At 42.6% G+C, this 19,612-nt stretch overlaps 2 pseudogenes across 2 annotated transcripts in view; both read left to right on the top strand.

Moving 5' to 3' along the window:
• Positions 1 to 19,612, top strand: part of LOC310786564 (histone H3.2 pseudogene) — a 383,278-nt pseudogene that overhangs the window by 312,070 nt on the left and 51,596 nt on the right. The gene's annotated exons all lie outside the window — the stretch shown is intronic.
• LOC310786434 (histone H2B pseudogene) lies at positions 16,980 to 17,354 on the top strand (annotated as a pseudogene). Its single transcript has one exon. The product of its transcript is annotated as a histone H2B pseudogene (transcript).

The following is a 19,612-nucleotide window of genomic DNA, read 5'->3' as shown; positions in this document are numbered from 1 at the left end:
GGGCAGAGTTGTGGTTAGATACAATTGAAATGCATTTACGTGTTATGGTAACGTTGACTGAAACTGCTGTTATATGCTGTCAAGTGCTGGTTTACAACTGAACGTACTCTGTCATGCGCAGAGCGAGACCGGCGATGCGGCTGCTCGTCTCTCTCCCTCCGTGCTAATCTCTCATGAACCACAAAGCGATATGTGCATTACAATGCTAGCTATCACTTTGTCCTCAAACTGCACCCTCTCTCTCTCTTTCCCATTCTAACCTCCTCAGCTGGGAAACCCAGCTGACGGATAACTAGAATCGGCATTTATTGTGATTATTGTCCCTTAGAGAAATAAACACCTCCAAATTGGCTTTAAGCCTACAGCAGGCTACTTTCCTTCCCAAATTCGGCCATTTTGGTGGAGGAAGTAACCCCTACTCTCTCAGAGCCTCTCTGAACCACCCATAGGCTAGGGTATCTGATACAGATGCAAACCCCTGTGACTCACACCAAAGTGACATCACAGGGAGCTGCCCTGTAGCCGCAGGCCTCCAGTCTGTGACCCCTTCTCTCTCTCTCCCTTAAACCCCATGCACGCACACACACACACACGCTTGTATATTGCTTTCCATTTAAGTTTCTTAGTTAGTAAATGTGATACCTTGGCTCGATGATCATTAATATTCGATATTGTGATTAAAAGGAATCTGTTTTGCATAACTGCGAATCCTTGTGACTTTATTCATGCATATTTACATCTTTGGCAGAGTTGTGATAGATTTGAACTCACTTACCTTCAACCCAAATGATATTAATATGAGACATTAATATTTGAGACTAACTGTGATTAAGGTTGGGTCCTGCGCAAAGCAGGTGGTGCCCCTAGGTTAATCCTTATCAAGGATTACATATTTGATATTTCAATAATTTTATGAAATATTAATAATTTTCAGATTATTAATATTTTATTTTACCCAACTAAATTTAATCCAAATAACGAGCACAACATTTGGAGCCCCGCCCGAGGATCTAGATAGCAACTTGCCACAGAGTGTTTATGCATGAATTGAAATCATAATTGGGAAATATTTTTTTTTGAAAAGAAAAAAAAAAACTTTTTTTTCCTCTTCAAAAAGTTGGGAAAAAAAATCAATTTTTCCTCCCAACTGCTTTGCCAAGCAAACACATGCTTGCAGAGTACAAAGGGAACTGTAATCTTAAAAATAGAATTCAAGCAGTCTTAATTAAGTTAAGACATAACAGTAACAAACTGTACCCTTTCCCTTTAACCCAATCTGAGAGAGATACTGAGTAACTGACAGGAGGTATGTATAGAGTTTCTCCTCCTGCTTAAGTTCTCCCATGCCTTAGTCAACAGCCTGCTCCAGCAGGCAGGGACCCCTGAAGGCCAGGCTGTCCCTTGAAATTAGCACATGTAAACGTGTGCCCTGGAAGGGCGTCACTGCAAACAGAGACGCCTAGCTGGGTCAAAGTGACTCGAGCTACTAACTTGCATGCAAAAGACAGCAGCATCACATCGATGACAGCTGATCAAGCTAGCCAGCATGCAAAAGTGACAGCTTAAATAGACGCTGTCAGTTGCCACCTAGCCTAAAGGTAGGTAACGGCAACACCGTCACAAACAAATGTGTAACGGTATAGCGAAGCGCGTGCACCCGCTTCTCGCTAACTTAGTAGCAGTAAAACACTGCTCGACTCGTGCCAAAGAGCACGCTAGCTGGGCCAAAGGGACTCGAGCTACAAACTTGCATGCAAGACAGCAGCATCACAACGATGACAGCTGATCAAGCTAGCCAGCATGCAAAAGTGACAGCTTAAATAGACGCTGTCAGTTGCCACCTAACCTAAGGGTAGGTAACGGCAACACCATCACAAACAAATGTGTAACGGTATAGCAAAGCGAATGCGCACGCTTCTTGCTAAATTAGTAGCAGTAAAACAACTGCTCGACTCGTGCCAAAGAGCACTGATTATAACTGCAACCAATGCAGGAGTTCAGACTCCGCTCAAGGGTGACACAGATTTGCAAACTGTGTCATCCCTTCATCTGCCCCCCCACGGGGAAAGCAGATACATTTGTACGACCATAGTCAAGACTCCTCCCCACTCGCCAGAAAGGCGAGAATTGAGGCATCGACTCAGTAACCATCACCAAAGGGGGGGGAAGTCCCCCCAGACCTTAGAGGTCCACATTGGTACTGCAGGTAACTCTGTTCAGGAACCAAGTTAACACATTTTTTTCTCCCTTCCTTCCTCTACTCTTCTCCTTCCTTATGTTTGGTTTTGTGATGTTGATAAATGTTATTGACGAATAACACGCATCAGTCGCATAATCTTAATGTCACGTTCTAATGCATAGTAACGAGCTAGGTATGATTTAGAACTCTCTGCCCAGAGACCAGAACTGAATGCCTTGAAAGCCATGAACTATGCGACACAACTGTGACCTTCTCCTCAGAGTGGAATGACAGCCATGGACAGAGGAATGTACTTCCCTTTAACTTGCCGTAAGCACCGTGACCCTCACCACGGATACCCACGGCAAGGGGGGGATGTTGGGGATTACATCCTCTTATGGAACTATACATTAGATAAAATATGACTGAACAGTTCTCTCCAGGTTAAAACTAAATTTTGACCTGTCCTGATCAAAGGCTGATCTAATCAGGAGCCCCCTCCTCACATCCTGACATCATTCAGAGGACCAGACTGAATCTAATCAGCACCAAGATGCTGATTAAGTCATCCCTCAGGTGACTTCACACCTCTGAATGGTTCAAAGCACAGCTCACCACGGGTGGGGTCGCTCCCTCCCAGTCCTCAGACTGAAAGGAGCCGGGCCACCTCTCCCCTCGAGGGATCGGGGGGGCCCTAAGGACACTCCCTCCCGTGAGCAAAAGAGGGTTCGGTCGAACCTTCTAACCAGACGCCATTGGCCAATCAGGTGTACGCCCACGTCCACCGATTGGTCGAACTACCACAACAAAACCGCTGCACACAGCAGAGTTCAACGAGCTACCAGAAGTTTCCAGGAGCCTCCTGAGGTCTTCAAGTCTCCATCCAGCTTCACCCGTCTTCACGGGGAGGGGGGGAGAAAGGGGGGGGAAGTCAGACCGTGATGGGACCCTCCATGGCTCGCTCCCTCTTTTTCCTTCCCCTCCAGAGGAGAGAGTTTGGGGTTTGGGTAAGCGATGGGACCCGCCGCCGCTCAACCTCTCCCTCTCCTGAAGATCCGGGCATGGACCAACCAAGCTGAACGACCAAACACACCTGCATTTTGACTCAGTCTAAACCCAGCTCGTTTTATTTTGTTTAGTTAATAGTAAGTCGCAGGGAGACAAGCTCTTTTGTGCCGTTAACCAGCCTAAGTGGCTTGCGTAAATACTGGAATAGTTCTACTTAATTCCAGTATAGATATTACCCGCCGCTAGTTTAGTAAGTCGCAAGGAGAGAAACTCGTTTGCGCGTTTTAACCAAGTGCCAGAGGTTCGTCAACGCCGCCCCACAGGGCAACCAGGAGAAAAGCCGAAAGCTCACACGAAGCGCACCGCGGCCTGAATCGAATCGGCCGCTCGGGTCCTCGAGGATCCACGCTGTTACCTTGGTTCCACGACGGAGCCCGGAGGACATTCCACTCCTCCGAGTGGAATGACGTGAGACTTTCTGGTTAAATTACCTGGGCAGAGTTGTGGTTAGATACAATTGAAATGCATTTACGTGTTATGGTAATGTTGACTGAAACTGCTGTTATATGCTGTCAAGTGCTGGTTTACAACTGAACGTACTCTGTCATGCGCAGAGCGAGACCGGCGATGCGGCTGCTCGTCTCTCTCCCTCCGTGCTAATCTCTCATGAACCACAAAGCGATATGTGCATTACAATGCTAGCTATCACTTTGTCCTCAAACTGCACCCTCTCTCTCTCTTTCCCATTCTAACCTCCTCAGCTGGGAAACCCAGCTGACGGATAACTAGAATCGGCATTTATTGTGATTATTGTCCCTTAGAGAAATAAACACCTCCAAATTGGCTTTAAGCCTACAGCAGGCTACTTTCCTTCCCAAATTCGGCCATTTTGGTGGAGGAAGTAACCCCTACTCTCTCAGAGCCTCTCTGAACCACCCATAGGCTAGGGTATCTGATACAGATGCAAACCCCTGTGACTCACACCAAAGTGACATCACAGGGAGCTGCCCTGTAGCCGCAGGCCTCCAGTCTGTGACCCCTTCTCTCTCTCTCCCTTAAACCCCATGCACGCACACACACACACACGCTTGTATATTGCTTTCCATTTAAGTTTCTTAGTTAGTAAATGTGATACCTTGGCTCGATGATCATTAATATTCGATATTGTGATTAAAAGGAATCTGTTTTGCATAACTGCGAATCCTTGTGACTTTATTCATGCATATTTACATCTTTGGCAGAGTTGTGATAGATTTGAACTCACTTACCTTCAACCCAAATGATATTAATATGAGACATTAATATTTGAGACTAACTGTGATTAAGGTTGGGTCCTGCGCAAAGCAGGTGGTGCCCCTAGGTTAATCCTTATCAAGGATTACATATTTGATATTTCAATAATTTTATGAAATATTAATAATTTTCAGATTATTAATATATTATTTTACCCAACTAAATTTAATCCAAGTAACGAGCACAACACTTTACATAATGTAGGGTATATTTATGTGCATCATTCTACCTGCAGCAGGGGAGAGAAAACGATATCGTTCTGGACAAACTTTCACCAATATAAAATGAATCTCATCATATAGGGATAGGCTATATTTTTCTAGCTGATGCCTTTAGAACATTCTTTTCACTTTGATCTTGCTATAGTGTAGCGTATTTACATGCTTGCAGTATTTAAACTGCAGTTAGATTGGTTTGAGAAGCATAATAATATGGAATAATAGCCTATAATGGAGACAGACAGACTGGATGAAGGGAGGGGGGGGGGCAGAGCGCTTGGCTTTCGTCAGGTTTTGCGGGACCACTGGAATTGGAGCTAAAAAGGCAAGCGTGCGATTCGTTTATTGCACTTATCCAATGAGCATGACGGTGCATAATTTTACGCTTAAAAGGCGTGGTTGTAATGCTTTAGGCTGCGTTTAGCGCCAGCACGACGATATCAAGTGCGCTGGTCCACGCCCACTGATTTGCGCTGCGCCAGGCGCTCGGCCTAGAAACAACGCCGATGCAACGATAGGGGCCTACATGTGTAATTCACACAGCTGCTGCTGACACAGTTCAGACTTGAAGGGTCGAAATAAGCTCAGGTGAGTGAACACAAACAGTGGCAGCTGCCACTGTGCCACTGCCATAAAGTAGTATTTGGGTGTAGTACACCTGTAAAACACAAGTTATAGACATAAAGTAGTATTTGAATGTAATAAACCTTTAAAACTATAAGTACTAGGGGTGTCACGATACACTCAGTTCACGATACGATACGATACGATACGATTTGAACAATATTTTTTTAAACTTGAATAATGACAATATATGACTGGAAAAGTAGTATTTTATTTGAAATGCACAAATACAAAACATGCTGTCGTGGGAAATTGTTATTACAATAACAACTAGAAAAAACATGAGATTGGAGATAAGGCTTATCTTGAAATAGAATGAGTTACACCGTCACTTAGATTTACTTTGAACTAAAAGGTTTCTCAGCAGTATAAATTCTCATTATGCATCTTCAGTTTTTCTTCAAACTCAAACAACAAGACTTTTCTTAGTCTATTTTTTATGCATCTTCAGTTTTTCCTGTCAAGTAAACAGTTTTTCCAGAAACTCAATTGAATGGTTTCTCTCCTGTATAACTTCTCATGTGTCTCTTCAGAGACTTGTTCAACTGAACTACTTTCCACACATTGAACTTCAACAAACAAAGACGTTTCTTTGTCTATTTTTGAAAAAAAAAAAAAAAAAAAATTGCGATATGAGATTTCATCTCAACGATACATATCGTGACGTTTTACTATCGCGGAATTTCGTGGGACGATATATTGTGACACCCCTAATAAGTACTATAGTATTTAGGTGTAATACACCTTTAAAACAATAAGTAGTATTTGGGTGTAATACACCGTTAAAACTAAGTACTATAGTATTTGGGTGGAATACACCTTTAAAACTATAAGTACTATAGTATTTTGGTGTAATAGTCCTTTAAAACTATAAGTAATATAGTATTTGGGTCGAATAAATGTATTTAAACAGGGTAAACAGCGCCCCTACAAACCTGCCACGGCAGGTCGGGAAACAGCGCCCCTACAAACCTGCCACGGCAGGTCGGTAAACAGCGCCCCTACAGGTCAGTGGCAGCAACTGACCTGCCACGGCAGGTCGGTAAACTGCCGAGGCAGCTGCCGCTCCCACTAATTGAGCCAGGCCTCTCTCACTATTTGGGACAGCCCCTATGGAACAAAGTGTTGCATTAAAAGGCTACAGTTTAATGTGCCTTTATTCCTGTAGCAGGTCTGCACGTAGTAGCCTAGTCATGAAAGGACAGATGGAGGACAGAGAGGACATACAGTATGTGAGCTTAGCCTCAACGCGAGACTCTTCAGTCATTCTTCCTTCAGAGTCTCAGATGCGTGGTCTCCTCAGCCACTGCAACGCCGGTTAAAGGATGGGTTTTCCGTGGGGAATATGAATATATATTAAATCTCACGCCCCTAAGGTTTTCGAATCCGTTGAAATTTTTGAAATTGGAGGTTTACTCACAGAGATATCAACCGAAATCCACTCTGTGTGTGGGGGGGGGGGGGGGTGGTGGGGGGGAGGTGCGGGTGCGGGGACTCGAAATACTACATTTCCCACAATGCACTGGGCTCGCGTGGCCTTCGTTTTTATGCCCACCCCTCAGGCATTTGGCTGATATCAAACTCCAGTAGGTGGCGGTAATGCACATATATGTTTGCCAACCGCCATAAAACTCAAAGAAGAAGAAGAAGAAGGCTTCGACAATGAAATATACAAAGAACAAGAAATAAATCGAAAATAAAATTGCCTCCAAATTGCACCAAATGTAAACGGTAGTATATATGTCGGGAGATGTCTTCATAAAAAATTTTTCATGCATTTTAAGGCATTTTCGTAGGAGTTACGCGCATCTGATGTTGTAACTATTTTCTGTAAAAATGTGTAAAAACGGGTACATTGCTCAGCGTTGATTTCGTTACTTCAACCCACCTACTACTAGATGTAAAATTTGACGAGCTTTCCAATGCCGCCAGTCCCGTGTCGATTAGTGCTTCCGTTCCCGAGATAATGGTCTCTTTGCAAGGAACTATGGGAAGCTAATATTAGCTACAGCAGGCTAGGCGGTTGGAAAGATGGCTGCGTTTTTGTTTTGGTCAAGGCCTCTGAAGGGGCGTGGAGGACCTCTAGAGGCGGGACCATGGCCAACAACAGTTGTAGTTCATAGGTGCACGACTTCCGCAAGGCGGACTTAGGCCAGATGACGCGAAACGCGTCGGCTGGCCCAAAAAATATGTGAGAGATGCTTGATATCTCTGGCAGTGAATATCCAATTTCAAAAATTTCAACGGATTCGAAAACCTTAGGGGCGTGAGATTTAATATATATTCATATTCCCCACGGAAAACCCATCCTTTAAGTGGCTGCACGTGATATACACGCTATCAACAGTGTTGGGGGTAACTCATTACAAAAGTAGCATATTACATGTAATATATTACTTTTAGCAGTAACTCAGTAATATAACTTATTACTTATAGGATTTCAGTTATATTATACCAGTTACTTTCTCAAGTAACTAAGTTACAAATTGAGTTACATTTTATTAAATCAAAGCACATATTTAAAAAAGATACAATCATTTCCTAATCAAACTGTGTGTTTTTATGCAAATAACCACTACAGATGACAATAACAAAGGAAAATAATAACATTTAGAATTTTGGATTGTTTACACTGACTTCAAGGCGGTTGAAATTATTTTTCGTGATGGTTCCAGGGCAGCCATGTCATTCTGCTGCTGCTGTTGTTTTGGTCAAAGTAATGCAAAAGTAGTGTAATAAGTAACAAGTTACTCTACAGAGAAAGTAATATTGTAAAGTAACTTATTACTTTCAAATGAAAGTAACTAGTAATATGTATGTAGTATATTACATTTTAACTTGTCCAACACTATAAAACTGTACCTACCTCCGAGCCAATGTTGTTATCCAAGATGACGCTGCCCAGGCACTCCCACATAGTACGTAGTTTCCAATACCGAGCACTTTTTCACATGCCAGTGCTGAAGTTTTTAGGTGCTCCACAGCGCCGGATATATCGGTTCGGTGCTCAGTGGTTGGGAGGGTGTACTGCAGCTTACAATTTTGAGCATCGGCTCCGCCATGTGAAAAAGTTGTTTGCTGGATCAACCCTAGTTGTTTGTTGTTTGTCAAGTTGTTTGCTGGATTGTTGTTGTTGTTGTTGTTGTTGTTGTTGTTGTTGTTGTTGTTGTGTTGTTGTTGTTGTGGTGGTGGTTGTTGTTGCTGTTATTGTGTTGTTGTTATTGTGTTGTTGTTGTTGTTGTTATTGTTGTTGTGGTGGTGGTGGTGGTTGTTGTTGTTGCGGTTGTGGTTGTTGTAGTGGTGTAGGCCTATTATTGTGTTTGTGCTATGCACATTGCGTACGACGGTGAATCACTGTACCTTTAAGCCAAATGAGGTCAAATAAGGTTTCACTTAGGTCACATGATTGCAAAGAAACAAGAAACATGCACAGCGTCTTGTTGCCATGTTGCTTGAATACCAGGAACTTGTTCTCCACATTGCCAAAGCAGCATCAAAGTAAAAAGTGAAATAGCTACAACTGTAGCAATTTAAATACATAGTAAATAGTTCATTAGATTTGAAAATCAGTTCAGAGAGACTTTACTGTAACACACAGAGCTGTCATGTTTTCTACAGGACTCAGTTGTGATGGACATTAGGCAGGTGGAATGCAGTCGATTTACAAGTTCATCTATTGAGGTGTTCTGCTATTACAGGAATGATTACATTGCATTGAATGTACATGTAGTCTGTAGCTACTGTGCGTGTGTTAGGCACGTGTTAATAAAACAAAGATGCTTTTAAAAATAATAACATTTAACAAGCAGCAGCAGCAGACCACTCGCTTGTGACAAACGCAGGCTGAAAGCCACTAGACACGCCCACGGAGGGAGGAGTTGAAGGAGAGGGCGTTCGGAACTATATTGTTTGGATGTCTGATCTCTCACTGATGCCAAAAATAAATGGTTAAAGTGACTGTTCTGCCTGTTTGATTGAATTTCACAAAACTGCGATTATCTCAGCTTTCACTCTCAGACAGCTGAAACCATGCTGTACTCAACGGCTAATATCTACATAACTACTAACTCTACAAACTAACTCTTTTAGACAGAGAAAGCACACATTCTATTAGTACTTTTCTGAACTTTGTGTTCACAAACTCCAAGCAGAAAAGAATCCTCGGCTCTTTTAAAATGAGCCAGAATCCTCAAAAAACGGCCTGGCAGAAGCTACCTACAGCAAAAAAAAAACGGCTGGCAGTCAATGTGTTAAGATATTCCAAACTAAGTTGTTAGTAAAATATCTTTGTTTTTAAGCTGTGCAGCTGTTTCTTTAAATTAAACATTTGTCCGTCCGTTACTCCACTCCAGCTCTCCGACCATGATGGTCCACACTCCAGGGTCTGGATGAGGTCAAGTCTGCGGTCTCTCCCTCTCGCTCCCCGTTTGGATCTTCCTCCAGGGCCTCGGCCGCTAAGAGCAGCGGTGGCGGTCCTGGTCCTTCCTCCTGCAGGAAGCACACCTCTGCCTGCAGCAATGCATCTAACCCCCCCTCTCCCTCCTGTCACATGTCCATGTCCAACTTATCAATCAAACTGGTGTCTAGGGGCATTTTATCACCATCAGCTACTGTAACATGAAGAACGTTGTGTGTCAGGACTGAACAACAGTATTCCATATAGCCTACAGTACATCTCCAGAATTTTGCAAAGTTTTCAAGAGCTGTAAAAGATTGTTTTCCAGACCTGTGGAGGAAATCTGACCAAACCAGGACAGTGTCTAATTGTCAGTATTCCACTCTCTATCCACTGAGCTACAGAGCCACGATGATACTGAAAACAAAACAATGATCTATAGTAAATGCAGCGGTGAGCTGGCTCTATGCAGATAAGATGATCGCAAGTCAAATCAGATGGACCTTAATGCTGACACAATAAGACCAGCAGATGAAGATAGGTAGGTAGATATGTCAGTTTGATTGATGTGCAACACTAAACAGGTTTTGTAGACAAGGATTATGCAGATATTACACGGTACACGGTACAGTTGCATGCCGTTCAATGTGAACGAGGCTTGAGTTTACAGTGAACACAGTGAACAATGAACATAAATTAAGTGAGTGGCTGGTTTAAGTGGTTTTAAGGTGTTCAGCACAGTAATGGCCGGTGGATAGAAACTGTGATGTTGTGAGTGGAAATAGGAAGCTTAACCCTTAAGTAAAGAATGTGTGTACTTTTCCCATCTCTGCTCCTGTAACTTCTCAATAGATGCACTGATCTGCTCCTGTAACTTCTCAATACATGCACTGATCTGCTCCAGGTTGAAAGATACAGAGATGCTCCTTTAATTAAGAGTATGACAATAAAGTATGATAATTAAGAGTATGACAATAAAGTATGATAATTAAGAGTATGACAATAAAGTATGATAATTAAGAGTATGACAATAAAGTATGATAATTAAGAGTATGACAATAAAGTATGATAATTAAGAGTATGACAATAAAGTATGATAATTAAGAGTATGACAATAAAGTATGATAATTAAGAATATGACAATAAAGTATGATAATTAAGAGTATGACAATAAAGTATGATAATTAAGAGTATGACAATAAAGTATGATAATTAAGAGTATGACAATAAAGTATGATAATTAAGAGTATGACAATGAAGTATGATAATTAAGAGTATGACAATAAAGTATGATAATTAAGAGTATGACAATAAAGTATGATAATTAAGAGTATTAAAGTATGATAATTAAGAGTATGACAATAAAGTATGATAATTAAGAGTATGACACTACAGACACTTCTCCTGGCTGTAAGTCACCTGGTCTGAACTGGCAGGATGCCAGCACTAGAACCTTGTCTGGTGTGGAATGACCCTGAAGAACAAGAACAAATACCAGCTGCACAGCCTCCCTCCTTCTGTATAAGCAGCAGTTTCCACATTCCACGGCCATGATCATGGCTTCTCACTGTCAATGCTAAATGGACTGTATTTATAGAGCGCATTTTATATAGCTAGTCGACTTTACATGGATACCTCCCATTCACCCATGCACATTCGCACACACTGACAGCATCTGCAGCCATGCAAGGCGCTAACTGCTCGTCGGGAGCAGTTAGGCGTTCAGTGTTTTGCTCTAGGACACTTCGGCACACTACCGGGAGGAGCCAGCCTCGAACCGGGAACCTTCCGATTCCCATGCGACAGCTCTACCTCCTGTGCTAATTTGAAAACCTTTCCCTTTAAATGGGCCAGTGTGTACAGACGAGACTTGATGGGGTTCCATTCTTTTTTAACCTCTAAAGTTTAAACATAAGCCTCCATGGGAGAAACATTTGCACACATAGTGGTTGAATGCGGTACTGCAGGGGGGGGAAGTTCTGTACAACGTGTGTTCTATAGACACAAGTGGAAGGTGAGGCGAGGTGTTTAGACAGGGGGGACAAGCATGTACTGGAGGGCAAGGTTGCACATAGAAACGATTTAACTAATGCAAAACACAGCAAGTACCATCAATGGTCTCTGTGGTGGAGTGGGTTAAGAGCTGACTTCTGGTCCATGTTGCAGATTTCGAAGGCATGAGTTCAAATCCCAACAATCCATCTTTAGATGGTTTTAACTTGACAATAGACATTCTAAATTGTCCCTAGCTTACTTCCAGTTGCAGTGTTTGCTAATACAATAACTGACAGGAATTAAGCTAGGTTTCAAACTGTTCCCTAGCAACATCGTTCCGTGAAAACTGTCTATATTTAGGGAGATTTGAAAATCTGAGGTAGCCTACTGCCTGCCTGTAAATGTAGCAGTGTTTTTATGGCCAGATGACACCTGGCGACTACAATGCGGTCAGGGGCGGAGCGACCCTATCAGCCCAGAGGGGGCGAAGCTCTTAGGGGGGCCCCATCAAAAAAAAAAAAAAAAAAGAATTTGGAAGGCCAGGCCAGGCCGCAGGGCCGGTTCCAGAACAAGATGACTAGGGGTGCATCCTAGATAGGAAGGGGTGCAGATGCCCGGCCAAAGGCCGGCCGCCCGAAAAATTTGACATGTTATTTTACTAAAAATAATGCATTTGACCATCATTTCAAGTAGAATGATACCACCCAAGCAAGAATATTTCAAGTGTTTCAAGTGCTTTACTGAAATATTTGGACCATATAATGATAATACAATTATCTCAACCTTAAAAGGTTACATATAGGTGCCAAAAAGCCATAAAATCACATCAAAGAACAAAGAAAAACAACAACTATAATTCAAGTTTAAACAGTAAGTGTGCAGCTGTAGCATTTATAATTTTTTTTTTTTTTTTTTTTTTTTTTTTTTTTTTTACTTTTCAACTGAGCATGCAGACAATTAAAATAAGGGTGCAATGCATGCTTTTGCACCCCCGTAGAACCGGGCCAAAAATGTGCCTTTTTTGCATGTTTGAATCGGTTTTAGCCATATTTAGTGGAATATCTAATTTTAAACACACCAATGTTATTGTCTGTTGATTGAATTCCTCTCAGACTCACACCACTGACTTTATTAAATAAAGTCATTTTAAGTCACAACTGTAAAATAGCTGATAGCCCCTATATCCGAAAACACAATTTGTCACTCATTGAGCCAAGTAATATTATGTCCAAGAAAGACTACAGTGAAGCCACTTTACAGACAAGCTTGTTCTGAAGAAGAAAAATAAAAACACAGGTTGCCAGCCAGGCCCAGTGGCCTGGCCTGCAAAAAAAAAAAAAAAAAAAAAAAAAAAAAAAAAAAAAATTGATGGGCCCCCCTGACGAGTGGGCCCGTGGCGGCCGCACCCTCTGCCCCGGCGTACGCTCCGCTACTGAATGCGGTACTACGGGAGGCCGGTCTGTCCAATGCATTTGGTTACATAGGGGGGGCGCGCATGTACAGGGGGGTGGATTTGCGCGTAACACCCGCCATCCACGGCTTAATGGGCATTTCTGCACTTCTCCAGTTTGCCCATGACATTATTCAGGTGTTTGCTGTTTTTCTTCCTTGGGGAAGAACCACAGTGGGTTCCATAATAACGCATTGCAGTCGCATATAGGCTATAATAACGCACAAAACACCCCTTGGAGAAGTGTGGGAATGCCGTCCCCCCGCACCAGCACTACACCTATGGTCCGTCCGCTCTTAGAAGAGTGTTTCTGCTCAGTGGTTTGCGGTAGATAGTGCTATAGACCTCTGTGTTTATTTTTATAGATGGTAGGCTACATGTAAGGTTGAGAAAGTTGATGTTGTTGTTGATTAATCTTTCTTCCCAGAACCCCATCAAACAAGCCGGGGCAAATGCACTGCCCATACTTAGACCTCGCCTCTGCAGATAGTAGCCTACGAACCTGCATTATTGGAAATAGTTTTTGGAAATAACTATTTCCGTGAGGGTCAATCAAAATTAATTGTCTGTCACTCACTGTCTTCACTGTTTGACTTTGCCCCTTTCGGAACTGCTAACATAGCTTATGCTACTACGCAGTCCCTTGTTAGTACACCGCCGATGTAGCGTAAACAGGTCGCTCCGTCTGCAAAAATTTTCTAACTACTCGATAAAGTTTCGCAAATGAAATTTCAAATGTACTTACGGAGCGAAAAGGGTTGTGTGAACCTCCGCGCATGATGTAGAAACAATAGCGCCACTAATAAACATGTTTAATCCCTCACTGAACCCCAGGTCTCATTTCTTCAAAATGAATGAGCTACAAACACTCGTCTTCTTCTGCGCTGCTGTCATGGGTGGTGCGCAAAGCAACCATAGCGCTCGCTATCACTTCCGGCCCCTGGCGGTCGGAAGTGGCACTTTTGTAGTTTTTTGTAACTTTTGTAGTTTTTTGTAACTTTTGGAGTTAGATGCGCTCATGCGCTCAGAAGAGTTTTGGAAGCGCAGGCAGGCTTCGTGTTCGCGATGTCGGAGCCTACATGCAGCAACTGCAAAGAACAAAAAAAAAAACCCGAAAGGATTCAACAGAACATCGCTTAAATCATTATCCAGTCCGGCCACAGCTAGATTCTGTTGTGTTCTCATCTCAGCACTCTTTTTATCAATGGAATACATTTTCTTGATAAAAGGTGCTCAAACCAATTCACAAGGTCTATTCTAACAAATGATTTATACACTGCCCGTTCTTGTAGAAATAATATTTTGAATATTTTTGACAAACCAGCAGTATGTAGATTGAGAACAAAATTCTTCAAATATCCAGTTCCACCCAAAACAAAAGAAATTCACTACAAAATAATGAATGACTTCTACCCTTCCAGTGAATTTTTAAGATTAAGATTTGGATTTGAGAGCAATGAGTGTATTTTCTGTAAAGGTGATATTGAAACAACTGAGCATCTTTTTGTTTCGTGTTCTCACACCCAACTGTTCTGGAAACAATTCATTGATTGGTTAAATGGAAAAAACACAGTAATGCCTGTTCTTGATTATAATAGTATTGTTTTTGGTGTAATATTAGAAGACAAAAAATTGGACCTAATGATCAATGTGTTACTAATCTTAGCTAAATTCTTTATTCATAAGGCCAAATGTATCAAAACTCCACCCATCTTTACCTGCTACTTTAATGAAACCCAACTCTACATGAAGTCCCTGAAATTAATTAAATCGAATTTTGCCAAAGACCTCTATTTATCTTTAACAAGTCTCTAGCCATCTTATGTTTTATTTATTTTAAATTGTATTTTATTTTTTTTATTTTCGTGTTCCCCCCTGTCTGTCCTGTATTATGTGTGAATGTGCTGCCTTGTGTCTGTTCATGCTTGTCGAAGTTGTATACACTTGTGATGATTGCCTTACAGTTGTAAATGAAAAGTCTAAATAAATTGCTGAGATGAGAACACAACAGAATCTAGCTGTGGCCGGACTGGATAATGATTTAAGCGATGTTCTGTTGAATCCTTTCGTTTTTTTTTTTTTTGTTCTTTGCAGTTGCTGCATGTAGGCTCCGACATCGTGAACACAAAGCCTGCCTGCGCTTCCAAAACTCTTCTGAGCGCATGAGCGCATCTAACTCCAAAAGTTACAAAAACTACAAAAGTTACAAAAAACTACAAAAGTGCCACTTCCGACCGCCAGGGGCCGGAAGTGATAGCGAGCGCTATGGTTGCTTTGCGCACCACCCATGACAGCAGCGCAGAAGAAGACGAGTGTTTGTAGCTCATTCATTTTGAAGAAATGAGACCTGGGGTTCAGTGAGATATTAAACATGTTTATTATTGGCGCTATTGTTTCTACATCATGCGCGGAGGTTCACACAACCCTTTTCGCTCCGTAAGTACATTTGAAATTTCATTTGCGAAACTTTATCGAGTAGTTAGAAAAATTTTGCAGACGGAGCGACCTGTTTACGCTACATCGGCGGTGTACTAACAAGGGACTGCGTAGTAGCGTAAGCTATGTTAGCAGTTCCGAAAGGGGCAATGTTTGACTCTGAAGAAGACGCTGCTCGCGTCGAAACGTCAGTTTTTGTACCTTATTAAATTTGTTTGCCAGTGATTTTGTGTGCTCCAGTCATCTCTACCTTTCCACTATTCTGTCCTCATCCGAGAGCACCGATCTCCCCTTGTGGAGGGGCTGAAGCGCAAGAGATTCCTTCTACAACTTTAGTTAAGCTACTCTTTTTTTGTGTTTGTTCTGATGCATTTGTCCTGATGATGAATCAGCTACAACTTCCTCCATATATCTGTTGTTTGAACATGATAACAAAGACACATTGATAACAAACACCAAGTCACAGATATGGCCATTTTATTTGTGAGAATTTTATTTTGAAGGCAACGTCGCATAACCGGAAACGCATTTGTTAGTCTCTGCTAACTTGCCGCAGCTGAAGTTGCTTTGAAAAAAGCAAAAAAACTGTGGGGGAGGACTGAAGGAGTTTGGCACCGCCCTGCAAAGCCCGGCTCTTTCCTTCCTCATTCAGGTCCGCAAAGAAGGTTTATGAACTGAAGCTGTCTGACGTTCTGCATGCTTCCTAGATATACTAACACAAACTATTGCCATCAGATATCTGGCCTGATGACATTAGAGGAAAGACTTGTCATTTTAGGAAAAAAGTACTTAAACAAAGCTGAGCTGAACCCCTCGCTCCAACCAGCAATACTCCAAGAAAGAACAGGCCCCCCAAGATATATCTGCAGCACCCCCTTGTCCTTCTTAACCCAACAAATTTAATCATTTTATGATTTTATGGTTTTATTCTATTATCATTTTAATCCTCATTGTGAGTTTTATAGCCGGTTAATTATAATGTTTATAAGGTTAATTTTATGATTTTATTCTATTATGTTAACCCTCATTAAGAGTTTTATAGTCGGGCAATCCTGAAATGTAGTATAACATGTTTATAAGGTTACAGGCTATATTGTTTGTTTTGTTTGTTTTGGTGTTCTAACTCTTAATTTCTCCCCTATAGAAAAAAAAAAAAAAAAAAAAAATGCATGTGCACACACACACACACACACACGCGCACACGCTGGTGAGTAAGGTGATGATGCTGAGTGTAACAGCCTGCCTCCCTGATCCCCTCCGCCCTTCCATCCACTCCGAGGAACAGAGGGACTGAAGAGGACTGTCAGTCCTGAGCTGTCCCTACAAGGTACCAAGATTACTACTACGGACTTCATTCTCTGCTACCGAGAAGTCGTCAGCATGCCTGAACCCGCGAAGTCCGCCTCCAAGAAGGGCTCCAAGAAAGCCGTCACCAAGACCGCTGCCAAGGGCGGCAAGAAGCGCAGAAAGAGCAGGAAGGAGAGCTATGCCATCTACGTGTACAAGGTGCTGAAGCAGGTCCATCCCGACACCGGCATCTCCTCCAAGGCCATGGGCATCATGAACTCCTTTGTCAACGACATCTTTGAGCGCATCGCCGGTGAGGCGTCTCACCTGGCTCACTACAACAAGCGTCGCACCATCACCTCCAGGGAGATCCAGACCGCCGTGCGTCTCCTGCTTCCCGGTGAGCTGGCCAAGCACGCCGTGTCCGAGGGCACCAAGGCCGTCACCAAGTACACCAGCTCCAAGTAAACCGCTTGTAGATACAGCCACCCAAAGGTCCTTTTAAGGGCCACACACTACTTCCACAAAGAGCTTAATCATTGTTCACCCTCTCTGTAACTAACAGATTATTAATGCTTTTTACATGGAATTTGTAGCGTTAGATAGATTATAGATAGATAGATTTATTTGATGATCCGTTTAAAAAAAAATGCCATACATTAAATGTACATGCAATTCCAAAAAGGCATCAAGGATAACACAAAGTAGATAAAAAACTTAATTCCGTTGTGGTCCTTGGTCTTAGACATACAGTACATTAAATATACAGACATTGCACCACACATACTGTAGTTTCATAATAAAATCTGGCTATCTAGTACTAAAACATTACAGCATAACAAAAGAAGACTAATTAATACAATACGCCATTTCTGCCTAGTCCCTTACTCAGGAACCCTATCTAGCAGCCACCTCTTAAGTTTAACTTTAAAGGTGCTTTGACTTGAGGCCTACTTAATATCCAGTGGGAGCAGATTCCAGCGTTGCCGTTGGACTAAATATGTGATAGTGTCACACTGACCGCCATGTAAAAGCCATTTCATAATGGCACGACATGGCTCATGGTGTTCCTTCCAAATACTGGGTCATCAACCAAAATAAAGCCACATGTCTATCTACTGACCTACATTTAAAGTGAGTTGTTGCTATTTGTTTAAATGCCTAACCTTACCTGCACACCAGAGCAATCCGCTCCTATGACATGTTTTGCTGCTGGAAACCCTTATCCACCAGTTGCAGTGAATCAGTCTACAATAACTATGTTGATTGGAAACTCCATTTCCCATGATGCGTCCATCTTCTCCCCTACCCAGTATGTGAGGCATCTACTGTGTGAACCATACTGGACACATCTAGCCTTTTTTTCCCATACTAGACACATCTGATAATATTCATAAGGTCACTCTTGTGAATTTTGTAAATAAACAAGACACGTACATGGTCTGAGCTTCGGCCTTTTAGCCCGAATATTACAAAAGACCCCACTGATTCATAACAGAGACTAAAGTCATGATGTCATAGCAGTCAGGCGCACTTATGGCTCATTTCCACCACATTTTACTGCCCTGCACAGCTCGTCACCACTCGGCTCTAATCGTTTCGGCCCGATGGACGTTTTGCTTCCACCGCGGATCATCTGCCCCGACCCACCCCCGCCCACAGCTGGTCGTCATAGCGACCGCATATCTGTCCTTCGCTTATAGACGGTTTTCACCAGAGCGCAACCCAACAGCACTTCCTTTTTCTCAGCATTCGGCAAACTGCAGAAATATTTACTCGAACATCGTTACTTTTGATTTCGCTGCTCAGCTGTATAGACGGTTTTCACGGAATGGTCAGTCCTGCACTTGAATGTTTTTTTTTCTTTTATGTCCATAGCAAACACTGCAACAGGAAGTGAGCGGGGGTTCAATTTAGAATGTTTTTGTCAAGTTAAAACCATCTATAGCCGAAGTAGGCTATAACATAAAGTTACAATTAAATCCATCCACAGAACTTTTAAACTGTTTATGAAATACTGGTGCCTCTAAATGACCTACAGTGTACATGGGCAAATGTGACAATCGGCCAGGAGAATGGATATCACTTTGTAGTTAGTCAAACTCACAGGCATGCGCTGTGCTGTGCGGGGACGGGAGAGGCGCAACAGAGTGAAGCCTGTACCCCGCGGCCTCTCACCAGGCAAGACCGCGGCTTCACCAAACACCCGCTGCGGCCTAGCGGAGCGCTGCAGCCTCCACTCAGCTACAGAGCTCCCTGAGCAGCAGACTTTTTTCTCTCAGACAATTGAACACCCGCCATGATTTTATTTCACCGGAGGCGAAGGCAGCAACACAAAAGACTGATGGAAATAGACATAACAGAAGAGAAGGTAAGCCCACTAAACTGGTATGCAGCCGCCAGCATTGCATTGACAGTCAGTAGACAGAGTAAACACGATTCTGCCTGACCAATCAGTCGTCAACAATGTTTTCACGTCACCGTATGAACCCGGGTTCACAGAATAGAACCACGACGAGGCAGGTACGAAAAGTAGCACGACTCGACCCCAATACAACCCGGGCTGGGATAGTTTTTAGTGGTGGAATGAGACCATTTATCGAGTCGAGCGGAGCGGGATCGCGCTACTACCTGCGGTGGAAATGGGCCATTAGTGACAAGCAAGACAACAGTAAAACAGGTTTTTGGATTGAGTTTGGCATCAGTGGGCTTAACCCATAAGAGAG

The sequence above is a fragment of the Poromitra crassiceps genome (assembly GCF_964638095.1).
Source record: "Poromitra crassiceps genome assembly, chromosome: 12".
NCBI classification, from domain to species: Eukaryota; Metazoa; Chordata; class Actinopteri; order Beryciformes; family Melamphaidae; genus Poromitra; species Poromitra crassiceps.
This window is presented reverse-complemented; position numbering and strand designations above follow the sequence as displayed.